At 43.6% G+C, this 15,595-nt stretch overlaps 1 long non-coding RNA gene across 2 annotated transcripts; it reads left to right on the top strand.

The window, feature by feature from the left end:
- The first annotated feature begins 3,398 nt into the window (after positions 1 to 3,398).
- LOC136518470 (uncharacterized) lies at positions 3,399 to 5,797 on the top strand. 2 transcript variants are annotated; one of them, XR_010774517.1, is made up of 4 exons: positions 3,399 to 4,898; positions 5,008 to 5,098; positions 5,203 to 5,286; positions 5,543 to 5,797. It is a non-coding gene; the product is annotated as an uncharacterized lncRNA (long non-coding RNA). The 2 variants fall into 2 exon arrangements; XR_010774516.1 differs by having other exon boundaries at positions 4,988 to 5,098.
- The last annotated feature ends 9,798 nt before the right edge of the window (positions 5,798 to 15,595 follow it).

Raw genomic sequence — 15,595 nt, 5'->3', positions numbered from 1 at the left:
GGGCTCTCCATGAGCTCGTGGAAGTGGCCCAGAGAGTCCTGCTAGGGCTACGTGCCCGCGTGATTAGCCGCGATGACCAATGCGGAGTTGGCCGGTCAGCGGTGATCCTTTCTGTTCTTTTCCCCCCTCTGCGTGGAGGGGCCCTCATCCTGATCTTGGCGCTTGGCCTTGCCTTTGCCCTAGCCTCCATTGGAGCACGGCAGGAGCAGTGCTTGCTGGGGGTGTTGGACAAAGGTCCATGGTCCCAGGCCATCAGGGCTGGGACTCCAGTCGCTGGCGCGTGTGTCTCGGTTCGGTCCGAGCCACGCGTATATAGGCGGTCGGTGCAGAGCGGTTGTCAAGTCAAGACGAGGTGCCAATGCGGCCTCCTGTGCTGTGCTCGATGATTATAGCGGTGATCGGGTGGAGCGACCCATCTACTACATCCCCATTCCCCTGGTGGGCCGTCAGTCGGTGTCGCGATATGGAGCTCTCCGCTTGTTGAACAATGGCGGTCTCCACTAGTGCCCGGAGCATCCGGTGGATCGCCTATTCATGAGGGTCGTTCGGCTCGGACAGGCCGCGCAGAAGCATTGCCACGACGGCGATGTTCTAATTGGCTTGAGCAAACTATGGGGGATCGTTCCCCCTATCCATGGTGTTGTGCTGGACCTGACGGGCGTGACCTCGGGCGCCGCTCGTCGGTCTATGCGCACGGGGCGCAGCGTGGTGCGTCGAGTGCACTGGCACAGTCGATGGCTGATGCAGCCACTGTTGTCGTAGTTTCTCCCCATGCTCACGTGTGAGCTCAAGGGTCTCCGCATGAGGGTTTGGAGGGGCATGAGTCTACAAGGACCCTATTACCCCTGGTGGCTGTCCCGGAGCATCCGCCATAGCGCACTCCTGGGATGGACGGTGGCTAGGTGCCACGTCACTGATGCTGGAGCCGTCACTCCCGATATCATCATCCATGAGGTCGAGGAAATAAGTGGGAGCGTAGCTCGCCATCCCCACAAATTCAGACGTGAGAGGGGATGGCACCGGCATCCTTTGGAGCCCCCGGGCGTACGCGTCCGCGGGAGACACGAGGCCATAGGGGAACCGGCTATATGGCGGCCGTGATGGGGACAACGGCATCCATCCAGATAATTGGCGAAAGATAGAAAATAGCAAGTAAATAACAGCATGTACATTACTCACAGTGGGGTTTGAGTAGAGAGTTTGCTCGGAATGAAGCACGGGTGCCGTGCCATTGAAGTCATGCATCCCGAAGTCAATGGAGGACGCCCCTCCGATGGGTGCCAGAGCAAGTGCCTCCTCACAAAGGTGTAGTATGCCGAGCCGGTCGGCGATGAAGTCCAGGCTTCCAAAGAGGAAGGCCTCGGCTGGCTCAAAGATGGGTGGAACCCACATCCCAATGGGTGAGAGTGCAGGAAACTCCAGTGAGCTGAAGCGAATCGTATCGCCTGAGCCCGCCGCAGTGAGGGTGGCGGAAAAGTGGGCCATCCGATGACCAAAAAGTGTTGAACGTACAACATCTTACCCACGGACGGTGCCAACTGTCGGTGCTGAAAGTGACCAACACATAAATATTTATAGTTTTGCCATACGTTGTGATCGGAGGTGGCCTAGTATTCAATGACATAGGGTTTATACTGGTTCAGTCAACATGCCCTACGTCTAGTTTGAGTTGGTCAGTGACTTTATTTCTGAGCCTAGGTGCTCGAAGTTTGCAGTGGGGTTACAAACGAGAAGAAGAAAGATGGGGTGTATGAGAGGTCCGGTCGGACTTTGGTCGGAAGGGCCGAGAGTGACAGGAGCTCCACTACGAGCTATGTGTTCAAGCGTGTGCTTGAGGTCTGAACCTGGCGGTTCTGTGGTTGTGAGCTAGTGAACTTGGTTGATCTAATGAATCTAGGATGGCTTGGAGAGCCTGGATTGACCTTTTGGAACTTGAATCAACTTTCTTTTCTGGGAGAGAGCACATCCCCTTTTATAGATGAAGGGGATGGCTTTACAAGTGAGAGGGAGTGGGTATGTATGCTACTGAGCCTTGTTACCCATGCCGACATGTATGAGATAATGGTAGGTGCCTACAACACTGTTGATGCTATTGTTGAGTGTCAGATGCATGTGGGAGGTGGTGTTGCCTTCTTTGGGTATGGCAAACGTCGGTACCTACATATACTATTGATGCCCAGAGGCATGTGAGGAGTTTCACCAGGTTCACCCGGTATGGTAAATCCTGGCGCCCACAACACAATCGATGCCTAGATGCATGTGGGGGGCTTACCGTATGGGAGATAATGGCGCCCACAATACTGTAGAGGGAAATGTCGGCGCCTACAATATTGTTTATGTCGTGGCGGTTGCAGAGTACTATTCCTACAGGTGTGCAGGGTACGGTCCCTGATATTATGGTTTGACTTGTGCGCCTTGCCTTGCATTTCTCCGCATGTCTCCTAGTCCCAACCGAGCGGGCGTCCCCGGTCAGTTGGTCCCAATCAGCTCTGATCGTGCCAGTTAGAGAAGAGCGGTGAGCAGGGGCTGGGCGTATCCTCGGTCGAAGAGTGTAGGGTTGGAGTTGGAAGTGGTGCTTTTGGCCAGGCCTTCTGGTCGAAGAGGCCGTCCGGAGGCGGGCTGGCGACCGAAGCGAGCGCTCCGGTCGAAGAGGTGGGCTTGAGTCGGAAAACGGGCGTTGAGTTGTGTGCTGTCTGCTTGGGCCGAGCCTATGCGGGGAAGCCGGTCCGCGAGGGACCCTGGGTTTATGAACCCGACAGTGTGTGTTTGTAAGACTTCATTTATGCATGCGTGTAAGACTATATATTTATGTATGTGTGTAAAACTATATATTTATGTATGTGTGTTAGACTATATTTATGCATGTGTGTGAGACTACCCTTTGCAACATCTAGATGAATCTATTTCAACATCCACTCTATTACTACTAAAACTTTATGAAATCACTTAACACTTTATGAAATGAAGAAATGGCCAAAATAAAAGTAGGAGATCTTGACGAGTTATACAACTTTTATATTCATCACCTTTATAGCTGAAATCATTTAGTGGTTGAAAATCAGGTTTGAAGCTGTCATTTTATAAAATTCAAAATTTGAACTGTTCAAATTTTGTTAAATAAAAAGATGACCAAAATAAAAGTTGTAGATAGTGATGTGTTCAATAACTTTTATATTCATCACCTTTATAGCTGAAATAATTTATTGGTTGAAAATCAGGTTTGCAGTTGTCATTTTCTAAAATTTAAAATTTGAATTGTTCAAAATTAGTGACAATGATAGATGACTAGACTAAAATGATAGAGCATGATTTTAGAAAATTTTAGGAAAAAAACATCACAATTGGAGTTAGTATGAGGGAGAAAGACTAGTTACAAATTTTACCCAGAGATTAAAAAGAAAAATTACAACTGTTCATGATGATCAATGATGAACAAGTGTGATTTCTCTTTTTAATCTGTGGCTGAAACTTATAACTAGTTTTTCTCCCTCATACTAACTCCAAATGTGATGATTTTTTCCTAAAAATTTCTAAAATCATGCCCTATTAAGTTACTGTGTTGATTTGGTCATTCTTTTCATTTGACAAAGTTTGAGCAATTCAAATTTTCAAATTAAAAAAATAACAAGTTCTAATGAGATTTTCAACCATTAAATGATTTCAGCTGAAAAAGTGATGAATACCAAAGTTGTATAACTCATCAAGATCCCGAGTTCATGCAGTGGAGGAGAGACTATGAAACTCCCGAGGGGTTGGTGTTACTTAGAGACGTAATGGGGATGTTCATCCTCTGGCACAAACAGGACATTATATTGACTACTTCACCGCATCCCCCTCTCCCAAATTTGGAACGAGTTGTTGAGGTCAGGGAGATATTTTCACCGTCTTGTGACCACCACATTCCTGAGATGCCACATTCTTCCCCGCCTCCTAGCAAGCATGTGCCCGATAAGCCACAACCTTCTCCAGCTCATACCGAGCAAGTGCATGATGAGATGCCACAGTCTTCTCAACAAGCACAGCCGATACATGAACAACGAGTGCCTCCTGAAGAAGGTGATGCACAAGAAGATGAGGACGTGCCTAAATGGGAACTTTGAAAGAAGCATCCAATCATCATAAGACCAATTTATGTTCCAATGAAAGACGTCTTGTCGATGTCCAAGTGGTATTCCCATGACCAGTTCAAGCCTGAGAACCAAGTTAAAAAAGTCCCATCACGGGCTTCTAAGGAGGCCGTCACTAGCAAACTCCACCAAATAGCAAAGCAGTATCCAAATGTTGATGCCATCAAATGGTCAAAGGATTGCCCAAAAAATATGAAAGAGGCAAGCCCTTCCTACCAAACTGGGACATCCAGCGCCTACCACTTGGAATGAGAAGGTTCCATGATTGGTACTTGCGTGTTCTCCCAATGAGCATAGACCTCATACAAGTATGCTTCCCCATCGGCACATTTGGAAGCCCATCCGGGAAAATTGTTTTTGACTTCAATGACATGCAGACATGCTTTCACCTTGGAGCAATGGAGATGAATCTAATTCGCACGTGGTGCTTGTAGTCCTTGTCCTCCAGATATGATATGAATGTAATCTTTGAATTTTGTTGTAACTAACCCACGCTGTGATTTGTAGAATGCAAGTGCACATTGTAAAACAAATGCCAACTGTGAAAGCTAGGTATATAGACCCTCAAGCTATAGCACAAACAAATTTTAATTACCCTAAATAGTGGAAACTGGATGACAAAGAGCAAGCTGCTGAAAAGACCCTTCGGGAGAAAGAGCACATCCGTACTACAAAACTAAGGGAAGAGTCCCTTAAGGTTTTGGCATACATTGCCCTGGCTTTTAAAATTCTCCAACAGCACTCTACTATATGGCTACCATACAACTTCGAGTAAGTTCAACTCTATACTTAAAGCTTTGTTCGATATATTTTATTCGATGCAAAAGAGCTTATCTAGTTCTATGATTAAATCCATGCAGCAACCACTAGATTTGTATAGGCATCGATGTCGGGAGGAGCATGGCATGGGTCTTTGATTCAATAGATAGGGACCCAGTGACATACAAAGACTTCATATCGATTCTCAAGATGTATACATATCGACAATCCTCATTAGCTTATATATTTGTATACATGCTTGTAACATTCACTTTTGGATACTAACAAGTTGTATTTGCTAAAATAATTCGAATAGGGCATTTAGGTTCTATGTCACTAAACATCACTGAAGGCATGATCAGTAAGGAAGGAAAAGTTGGCTATAAAAACACTATGTGCGGTAAATGTAACTTACTTCTTTAGTACTCTATTAAATGGCTGTCAAAAGCATTACTTAAGATTTCTATATGCAAAACACACAATGCCCCAAGCAGAAGCTTGGGAGTGTACATTGTGGATACTATGTATGTTCTATGATGAGTAACACCGGTGCCTATAGGAGACACCCCTTAAGGGTAAGTTTGAACCTCTTCACCCGTAGTATAAAAACTTCGTACATGGTATGAAATACTAAACCAAAACTTGTTCACTTGTAGTGGAAAGAAGAGAAAGAAATGAAAAGTGACTCATACAAGGATGACCAACTCTTAGAGCTCGTCGACGACCTTTGCAACTTCATATTGGACTGGATTGTACACGTCAAAGGCACCTACCATGACCGAGAGTCTGACTTAGGTAGAAATCCTCAGTACTAACACCTTCGTGAGACCGAAAGGCTAGCTCTAGGACGTTGATAACAATGTGTATGGAATTTGACATTGGTTTTACCTTGTGAATTATGTCTATTTAATGATGGATTGTATATATTGTTGTGAATTGGACTTGTAATTGTAGTTTATATAATACTCTTGTGCTTGTAGTTTATATAATACTCTTGAGCGAACGTGGTTCGGAACATTGGTCGCAGGGCATTCGGTGGGACGTTCAGCGAACGCGGTTCAGAATGTTGATCGCTCACACGCAATGCGAACGCAGGAATACGCGGAAACAAACAGGGCGGTTATGGTCAAATTTGAATTGTAAATTTGAATTTTTTTGGTAGGAAAACATATTGTAGGGGTGGTTCTAGACTGAACTCCCCCAACAACAGGTATTATAGGGGCGGCTAGTACTATAGCCGCCCCTACAAATCAATTTGTAGGGGAAGCTATAGTACCAGCCGCCTCTACAAATAGATTTGTAGGGGCGGCTCATAACACCAGCCACATCTACAAATCGATTTGTAGTGGCGGTCTAGGAATCGCCCGTACAAATGCATGATTTGTAGAGATGATTTGGTAGGGGCGGCTGGCCAAACCGCCCCTACAAATGGTCTTGAGCCACCCCTACAAATGATATCTGTAGTAGTGTGATATACACAACTACAGAGCTCACTTTCATTATTGGTATTATCAAACTTTGCTTGCTAATAGACATGGCATCACTATGTTATGCAGAACATGTCAAAATTCTATCAAACAGGCTGCTAATATACATGGGAACCTCGTAAACAGACTTCTTGAGGATGAGCTCCAGCTACAACGGTGAACATATGACATTATCCTCCCCAATTGACCCTGTAAGTGTTCTTCCAGTCTTAGCCTGCTAATTTGAGACTGTAAGGGACCATGACGTCTAAGAGGAGGATGAATTAGGCAACTCTAACTCTAAACTATGGCCTCTTTTTCTATCCTTAGCAAAAACCTATACAAGAGAGAAACTATCTAAATGTGCAACTATGGTTTTGCTAGTGTGTTGTTATCTCTTCCACAAAAAGGAGTTATGCAACCGAGGTTCCAAACCTATTAGCTAGCCTATCACTAAGCTAGGAAAGTAAAGCACAAACCAAGATTGCAATGTATATGCGGAAGCTAAAGAGTAAGGTAGAGATATGCAAACTCCTGTCGATGACTCCGGTATTTTTACCAAGGTATCGAAAAGCGTGCAAGCTTCCCCCTAGTCCTCATTGGTGCCCCTCGCAAGGAATCTCTCGCAAGGGCTAAGCATCCAGTCGAGTAACTCTGTGGATAGCCCTGGGCCTTCCCCACAGGCAAGTGGGTCTCCGATGTGCCTTCCGGCAAGCCTCTCTCGGACTGCTCCCCGCTATCTTCACTATGAAGCTTTCGGCCAAACCACCGTGGGCTTTGTTCCCTTTGGTACATGGTGGTGGCCACACCACAAATGCGGTTGGTGTGATCTCACAAGACTACAAGCCCCTCCGATGTACAACAATGGTGCACGCAAGCACCGAGTGATAAGAGGTGTGCAAACCTCACTAAACACTAGGCCTAAACCTAGAGGAAGCGCATAAGTGGTGGTCTAACTAACCTAAGCACTTCGCAAAGCACCTACGCTAATCACCGAATGTATCACTAAGCACTATGCAAGTGGAGTGGTGTATCAACACCCTTGGTATATTTTCTCAGCTCTCCACATCTCAAATGGCCGGTTGGGGAGTCTATTATAGCCCCACAATTGAGAACTAGCCATTGGACCTGAGACCCAACTTTCTGCTAGTGGCGGGCGTGATCACGTCACGATCGGACATGTCCGGTCCTGCTGACCGTTGGAGCGCGCGTTGATCGAACTCAAGGCCAAGTCCGGTCTCACTCGATCGAACACATCCGGTTGTGCTAGCGCCGCTCTATAACCTTTCTGGGCATGATCGGACGCTACTTCTTGGTGCGTCTGGTCGTCCTGCCATCGCGTCCAGTCACGCTGAGAGCATTGCTGTTGATGATGAACAGTGAAGTCCATGCATCCGGTCACTGCCTCACTCAGCGTTCGGTCGCTGCTGCGGACGCCTGCTATTGCCGAGCAACTGATCGGACACGTCTAGTCCTCATAGGGCCATGTCCGGTCACCTCTACTGAGCTCGTTTCTTCGTGATCTTGCATTCGGCTTGGTTCCCATCTTCGTGCTTGGACTTTGCTTGAAATCTTGGGTCTTCTCTTGTGCTTCTAGGGTCTTGCTTATGGAGTTGATCGTGGGATCATCATGTCGCCTTCGTCCAAGTCACGTCTTGCACCCTATTGAACTACAAAACAATTACTTGCAAATTTATTAGTCCAATTTGGTTATATTGGTCATCAAACTCCAAAATCCAAAGTAAATGGGCCTAGGGTCCATTTTCCTTACAATCTCCCCCTTTTTGGTGATTGATGAGAACACGACCAAAGCAAGCAAATAATAAAAATTTTGGAATTTAAAAACTATTTACTTGCTAGGATGCAATGCAAAGGACAAGGTTATATGATGCTAAAAAATACCACATGTAAACATCTTTGGAAACTTATCTTGCCCTTGTAAATGTCCCCATGTGGCATTATGGATTTAAGCCTCCCCCTAACTCCATAATCCACTATCCTCCCTTTCTCGGACCATTACCACTTGTAAATTATTATGATCGGGCTTGCTTTTGGTCCTACAAATTCTCCCCCTTTGGAATCAAAAACTGAAAAGGAAGACATTAGTAGCACAAGGGAGGGTTAAACTTTGTGATCCTTTGTATGTGGAGTGGAATAGGTCACAAAATTTGACTCTCACATTATATAGACTAAGCTCCCCCTAAATATATGCATACATATGATGGAGAATGTAGTTTATGCATAATTGGCAAATTAATGCTCAAGGGAGTTTAATCTATATAATGCATGGAGAAAGCATATAAATACCAAAGTGAAATCAACATGATGATATCGGTTTAGAAATACCACATGTGGAAACCAATTTGATTTATACCACTTGCAATAGGTGGTGGATATTGGAAGTATGATGCTTAACTCCGGGGACTCTATTTTCCTTGCAATGAGACTACTACACACATGATAAGCTTGAAAAGGTGTTAGTCTCAAAGCATCCAACTTGTAGAGTAACCTCCCTCTAAATTTGTGCACACAAGCATGAATACTTGTAGGACACATGCACATTGATTTTAGAATAAAAATAATACCACTTGAAAGATGACATCACATGAATGTGAGAATCATTTTCGAAGGTGATATTCGAGAGAAATTATCTATAATTTGGACTTTGGCACATATTAGATGAACAATTGTAAAACAAGCTATGTGCCGTGCTCCTAAACAATTTAAACCATGTAGGTTTGCTCCAAGGGTTAAGAATGAAACCGAGCAAGCCTACCATAAGATATACCTAGTGTATGCAAGACAAAAGATTAAACATGCAAATGCAAGCTAGCATGAAGAGGAACTAGATGCTCATTGAAATTGCAAGAAATTAAATCTAGTTATCTAACATGGGAAGAGGAATTTGGGTCTATAGTATTCACTAACCCACTTGGCAATTACCTTGTCCATAATGATGCACCCCATGAAATGCACCCATATTTTGCTAAGTCTCCAAATTCCCCGAAGTCCATTGGACTTCCCACTTCCCTTTCGGGATCCAAACCTTCTTGGTGCTCTTCATATTGAAATGATCTCCTTTGGCACCCAAATGCATTTGGCCCCATTGTTGGCTTGCTTGTTCACCTTGATGGCCACCACCTTGTCATATTTCTTCTTCTTCAAGAGATAAGGTGTGGAGGCCTTTTTGTCCACCTTGTTGATATAGGTGTTGGAGAGCTTGCTTGTTTCCTTTTTGTTTTTCTCTTTCTTCTTAGCTCCTCCCCCATTCTTCACCTTGCACTCATAGGACTTGTGGCCTTCCTTGTAGCACATGTAGCAAACCATGGTTTGTCCTTCATCAAGCTTCTTCACTCCCTTAATGGTGTTATCTTGATGATGTTGGGCTTGCTCCATTTTGCCTTTTACTTAAGTCAAGTCCTTGGTATGGCGAGCCATTTCTTGTTTGAGTTGCTCATTCTCCATTGTGACCTCTTGTGTGCATGTATCTACAACAACTTTCTCAACACAAACTTGGTTGCACAAGGGTGAGTCTAAACATAAATCATTGCAAGAAGTAGAAGCATCCTTTTTAGGCATGTCAAAGATAGAACTTTTCTTTTTAGGTGCCTTGGTGAGGGTTGTACTGACGGCTTCAAGATTAGCAACTTTATTAGTTAGCTCATCACAATGTTTGCACATGGTTCTCCATTTTAGCAAGCAAACTTTTATAAGCATCTTGTGAGCTAGCTAACTTTTCTTTTAATTTTTCATTTTTCTTTACAAGTTGCTCATCATTGATTGTGCATGCATTTGTTGTTGCACTAGCCTCAAGTTGCTCAATTTTAGTAGATAGTTCAATATTGAGATTAGCAAATGTCTCATATTGTTCAAGCAAGGTTTTATATGCTTCTTGTGAACTATCTAGCTTTTCTTGCAACATTTTTAGCTTCTTTTGTTGGCTAGTGCAAGTCCTTAGCATATTTAAGATTTTCTTGCACAAGTTCATTAAGAGAAGGTATTTTATCATCACTATCACTCTCACTAGAGGATGAGCTTTCGTTACCTCATGCCATAAGGCACACATGAGAAGAGCTTGATAATGAGTGCTTGTGGCCTCGCCTCTTGTGATGGTCTTCTTCTTCACTTGAAGAATCATCCCATGACCTTATTGATGTGAGGGTTTTGTCCTTGCACTCCTTTGTCTTGGGTGTGGGCTTGTTTGGACAAACTTCCACAAAGTGCCCTAACTTGCCGCATCCATAGCATCCTTTCTTTCTTTGCTCATTTCTTTGATTGGTGAAGATGAAATCTTGAATTTGGATGGGCACGCCCTTGACATTGAGCCTTTGGATCATTTTTTCCACTATGTTAATAAGTTTGATTGATTCTTCATCAAGGTTGAAGGTGGAGGAGGAAGATTGATCATTATCAATTGAATCTTCTTCTTCTTCTTCATCATCTTCTTCATCTTCACTTGAGGAGCTTGAGCTTGAGCTTGTCTCAACTTGCTTGCCCTTCATCTTCTTTTTCTCACTACATGTGAGAGCTTTGCCTTTGCTTGATGACGAGGCTTCTTCTTGACCCATCTTCTATGACATTTCAAATGCCACTATCTTGCCAATGACTATGGCCGGGGTCATAGGTGCTCAAGTCCTCCATGTTGTGAAGGATGGTGATGATGCTTGCATATTTCTTTTGTGGTAGCACAGAGATGATCTTCCTCACGATGTCCGCATCATCTAGCTTGGTTAATCCTATTGAATGGAGCTCATTGATAATTAGATTAAAATGAGAATACATATCACGAACAAGCTCATCATCATTCATTTTAGAGGAATCATAATTTTGTTTAGCTAGACAATGGTTTTGCTCATAGACATTAGTTGTGCCATCATGGAGCTCTTGGAGTTTTAACCAAATTTCATGTGCCATATTTAAAGTGAACACTTGGTTAAACACATCCATGCTAAAAGATTCAAATAAGCAATTTTTAGCTCTAGCATTGAAATGAATTTCTTTTTCTTCACTCTTTGTGGGTTTATCGAGATTCTTAATGGGTTTCATCCTGTCACGAGTGACTCTCCAAACACCCAAGTCTACTACCTCAAGGTGCCAAGTCATTCTAGCTTTATAGTAGGGGAAGTTAGTGCTGTCAAAATACGGAGGCCTAGAGGTATCCATCCCAACCACTCTAAATAGCGTCGGCTCAACAGCGGTGAAGCTAAAGGTCCAAATTGAGCCAACCGCTCTAATACCACTTGTAAGGGACCATGATGCCTAAGAGGGGGGGTGAATTAGGTAACTTAAAACTCTAACTCTAAACTATGACTTTTTTTCTATCCTTAGCAAAAACCTATGCAAAAGAGAAACTATCTAAATGTGCAACTATGGTTTTGCTAGTGTGTTGCTATCTCTACCGTAAAAAGGAGTTATGCAACCTAGGTTCCAAACCTATCAGCTAGTCTATCACTAAGATAGGAAAGTAAAGCACAAACCAAGATGGCAATGTATAATGCGGAAGCTAAAGAGTAAGGTAGAGATATGCAAACTCCCGTTGAGGACTCCGGTATTTTTTGATGGTATCGAGAAGCGTGCAAGCTTCCCCATAGTCCTCGTTGAAGCCCCTCGTAAGGGCCAAGCTCCCGGTCAGGTAACTCCGTGGATAGCCCCAGGCCATCCCCACGTGCAAGTGGGTCTCCGGTGTGCCTTCTGGCAAGCCTCTCTTGGACCGCTCCCCGCCGTCTTCACTATCAAGCTTCCAGTCGAACCACCACGGGCTTGTTCCCTTTGGTACACGGTGGCGGCCACACCACAAACATGGTTGGTGTGATCTCGCAAGACTACAAGCCCCTCCGATGTACAACAATGGTGCGTGTAAGCACCGAGTGGTAAGATGTGTGCAAACCTCACTAAACACTATGCCTAAACCTATAGCAAGAGTATAAGCGGGTGGTCTAACTAACCTAAGCACTTCGCAAAGCACCTACGCTAATCACCGAATATATCACTAAGCACTATGCAAGTAGAGATTACTAAAGTGGTGTATCAACACCCTTGGTATGTTTTCTCAGCTTTCCACATCTCAAATGGCCGGTTGGGGGTCTATTTATAGCCCAACAAGTGAGAACTAGCCATTGGAGCTGAGACCCAACTTTCAACTAGTGACCAGACGCTGATCACGTCCCAATCGGATGCGTCTGGTCCTGCCGACCGTTGGAGCGCGCGTGTTGATCGAACTCTAGGCCGAGTCCGGTCTCACTCGATTGGACACGTTCGGTTGCGCTGGTGTCGCTCTAGAACCATTCTGGATATGATCGGACGCTACTTCTTGGTGTGTCCAATCGTCCTACTGTCGTGTCCAGTCATGCTGAGAGCGTTGCCATTGATGATGAACAGTGAAGTCCATGCGTCCGGTCACTACCTCGCTCAGCGTCCGGTTGCTGCTGCCGTCGCCTGCTATTGCCGAGCAACTGATCGGGTGCATCCGGTCCTCATAGGGCCACGTCCGGTCAACTCTGCCAAGCTCATTTCTTCGCGATCTTATGTCCGGCTTGGTTCCCATTTTCGTGCTTAGACTTTGTTTGATATCTTGGATTTTCTATTGTGCTTCTAGGGTCCTGCTTATGGTATTGATCGTGGGATCACCATGTCACCTTCGTCCAAGTCACGTCTTGCACCCTATTAAACTACAAAACAATTACTTGCAAATTCATTAGTCTAATTTGGTTGTGTTGGTCATTAAACACCAAAATCCAAAGTAAATGGACCTAGGGTCCATTTTCCTTACAGAGACCACATATTAGACTCGATACATACTTGAGACCATATATTAGACTCCATACATACTCAGTCGTACTGCTATTAACACAGGAAGATCATCTGAGTTCAGGGCTGTCTTGCTCTACTACATGTTCCACCCCACCAATGTCATCAGAACTTTACCCGGTGCAATCAAGCTATATCGCGAGTCTGGCGTCACAATCTAAATCAGAAAATGTGATACCATGGCTCACTTTTGCTGCTACTAGCTGTCTCTTGTTTGGCTCACTATAATAAGGGTTCAACATACCTAGTATATTAGGCATTTGCTACTTTCTGACTATTATTCGCTTTGTTCTACGCATTGGACCAATGTGTCTTTCTGTATACATATATAGCCGCACTGAAACTCTTACTGTTAATTCTCACCCATGCTTCATGAATTTCAGCGAACTTACAATCGTTCGTTACAATAATTTTCTCATGTAATTAGCACAATCAACTTTACCGCGACTGAGCTGGTTGGAATTATTTATAGAATCCAATGATTCTAATAGTAAAAAAACTCATCTAGAGAACGGATGCCTCGATGATTAGCACATCTATCATTACATGGGTCTAGACAGAATTATTTACATAATCAAATGTTAATAATAATAAAAAATAGCCTCATCCAGAGATCAACCATCTCGGTGATTGGTACAACTAACTTTAGTGGGGACGGACCCGTACAAAATTATTTATAGAATCAAATGTTAATAATAGTAATTAAAAAAGCTTTTTCCAGATATTGGACTCCTCGGTAAATAGCACAACCAACTATGATACCTTTTCCCATATATCTATCAATGAGAACTGGTAGTTGGTATGGAACCTGGAAGTTCGGTATGCATGAACTAATATAAATTTGTCATAGTGATATGATGATGGGAACCACTATATATATGCTCTTCTATTGGTGCTTTTCTATTTTTTGTTTTCTCTAAAGTTGGATTTCGATGTTGTATTTCTACTAGTGATGATGAGCGTGACGCCGGTGCTAGCTGCACACCTACAATGATCAACGAGTGACCCCAAGATCAATGGGGAGAGCTACGCGCATCTCTACAACATGATGTTCACATATGCTACTGGGCCCTAAACAAAGAAAGGCCCGCTAAATACATTAGTCTATAGCAACACAAAAAAACTGTGGCAATAGTAACATGATATTGCGTCTATTTATGATTCTAGTTGCAATAAGTACCTAACGATTGCAACGCCACAGAAGATTATTACAACCCAAAAAAACCGTGGCAACAGGAACATGCTATTGCATCCATTCAGAATTCTTGTTGCAATAACCACCTAGCAATTGCAACACCACTAAAGATTATTGCAACCTAGAATAACCATGGCAATCGCTATAAGCAAAAGCAACCAAATCAAATATAGTTGCAATAACACCATGTAATTGCAATGAAAAACAATACTAATGCAACTCCAAAGCGCCATGGCAATAATGCCAACTAATTGCAACACAAATCTAAAATGGTTGCAGTAGCACATGCCTATTGCAATGACAAACCGCACATATTACAACACATTTAGTCCGTTGCTTTATAGTTACATATTACAACCATTTTACAGAAAGGTTGCAATACGACCCCCCTATGGCAACCAAATTAGTGGTGTTGCAATCGTGTGGCGTGGCATTAGAGGTGAATCCTTGTAGTGATTCTTCTAACCATTCATTGCTTATAATGGATACTAGCTCTTTCATAGTCTTTTTAAGGAAAGCTTCCTCAGAAGGGTCAAAGATTTCTTCATGGGGTGATGATTTTCTAGGCTTTTGGGGTTTCCTTATCGTATGATAATTCGAGGTATTTCCATATTCAGTAAACAGTTCAACCTTGAATTCAAGCATAAAATATGAAATTGGAGTTTGCTCCTTTTCTGGTGGTTCGAGATTTAGGATAGCTGAAGTTAATGATGGGATTGGCAAAGATTCTGGTTCAGCTATCTGGGATTCTTCCTCCAGAAGCTTCTCTTCCACTTCTTTAGGGGTGTTCTCTAAGACTTTATTAAGAATGCTTTTCCCCGAATTGACGGAGACATGCAAGAACGAACCTCCTGAAGCTGTATCAAGATACTTCGAGGTTTCTCTATCAAGACCCATATAAAAATGTTAAAGAAGAATGGGATCTTGAATGGCATGGTCAGGGCCAGTATTAATAAGAGCATTAAAATGATCCCATGCCATGTCTAGAGATTCTTTTTTTTGTTTAAAAGATAGAACGTCTGAACGAAGGCTGACTACTCTAGAGATGGGAAAGAAATTCAAGCAAAAGCTAGAGCATAAAGCTTCCCAATCTCCTCGTCTACTCCCTATGGTTTGCTTATACTAATGTTTAGCTCTTCCCGTCAGAGAGAAGTGAAAAAGCTTCCATCGTAAGGTTTTGTCTGACCTGCCCGCTATGCGCAATCTTGCATAGGTCTGCTCCCTCGCAAAATATAAGACCT

The sequence above is a fragment of the Miscanthus floridulus genome, chromosome 17 (assembly GCF_019320115.1).
Source record: "Miscanthus floridulus cultivar M001 chromosome 17, ASM1932011v1, whole genome shotgun sequence".
Classification (NCBI taxonomy): Eukaryota; Viridiplantae; Streptophyta; class Magnoliopsida; order Poales; family Poaceae; genus Miscanthus; species Miscanthus floridulus.
Note: the sequence above shows the minus strand (reverse complement) of the source record. Positions and strands in the feature narration are given on the sequence as shown.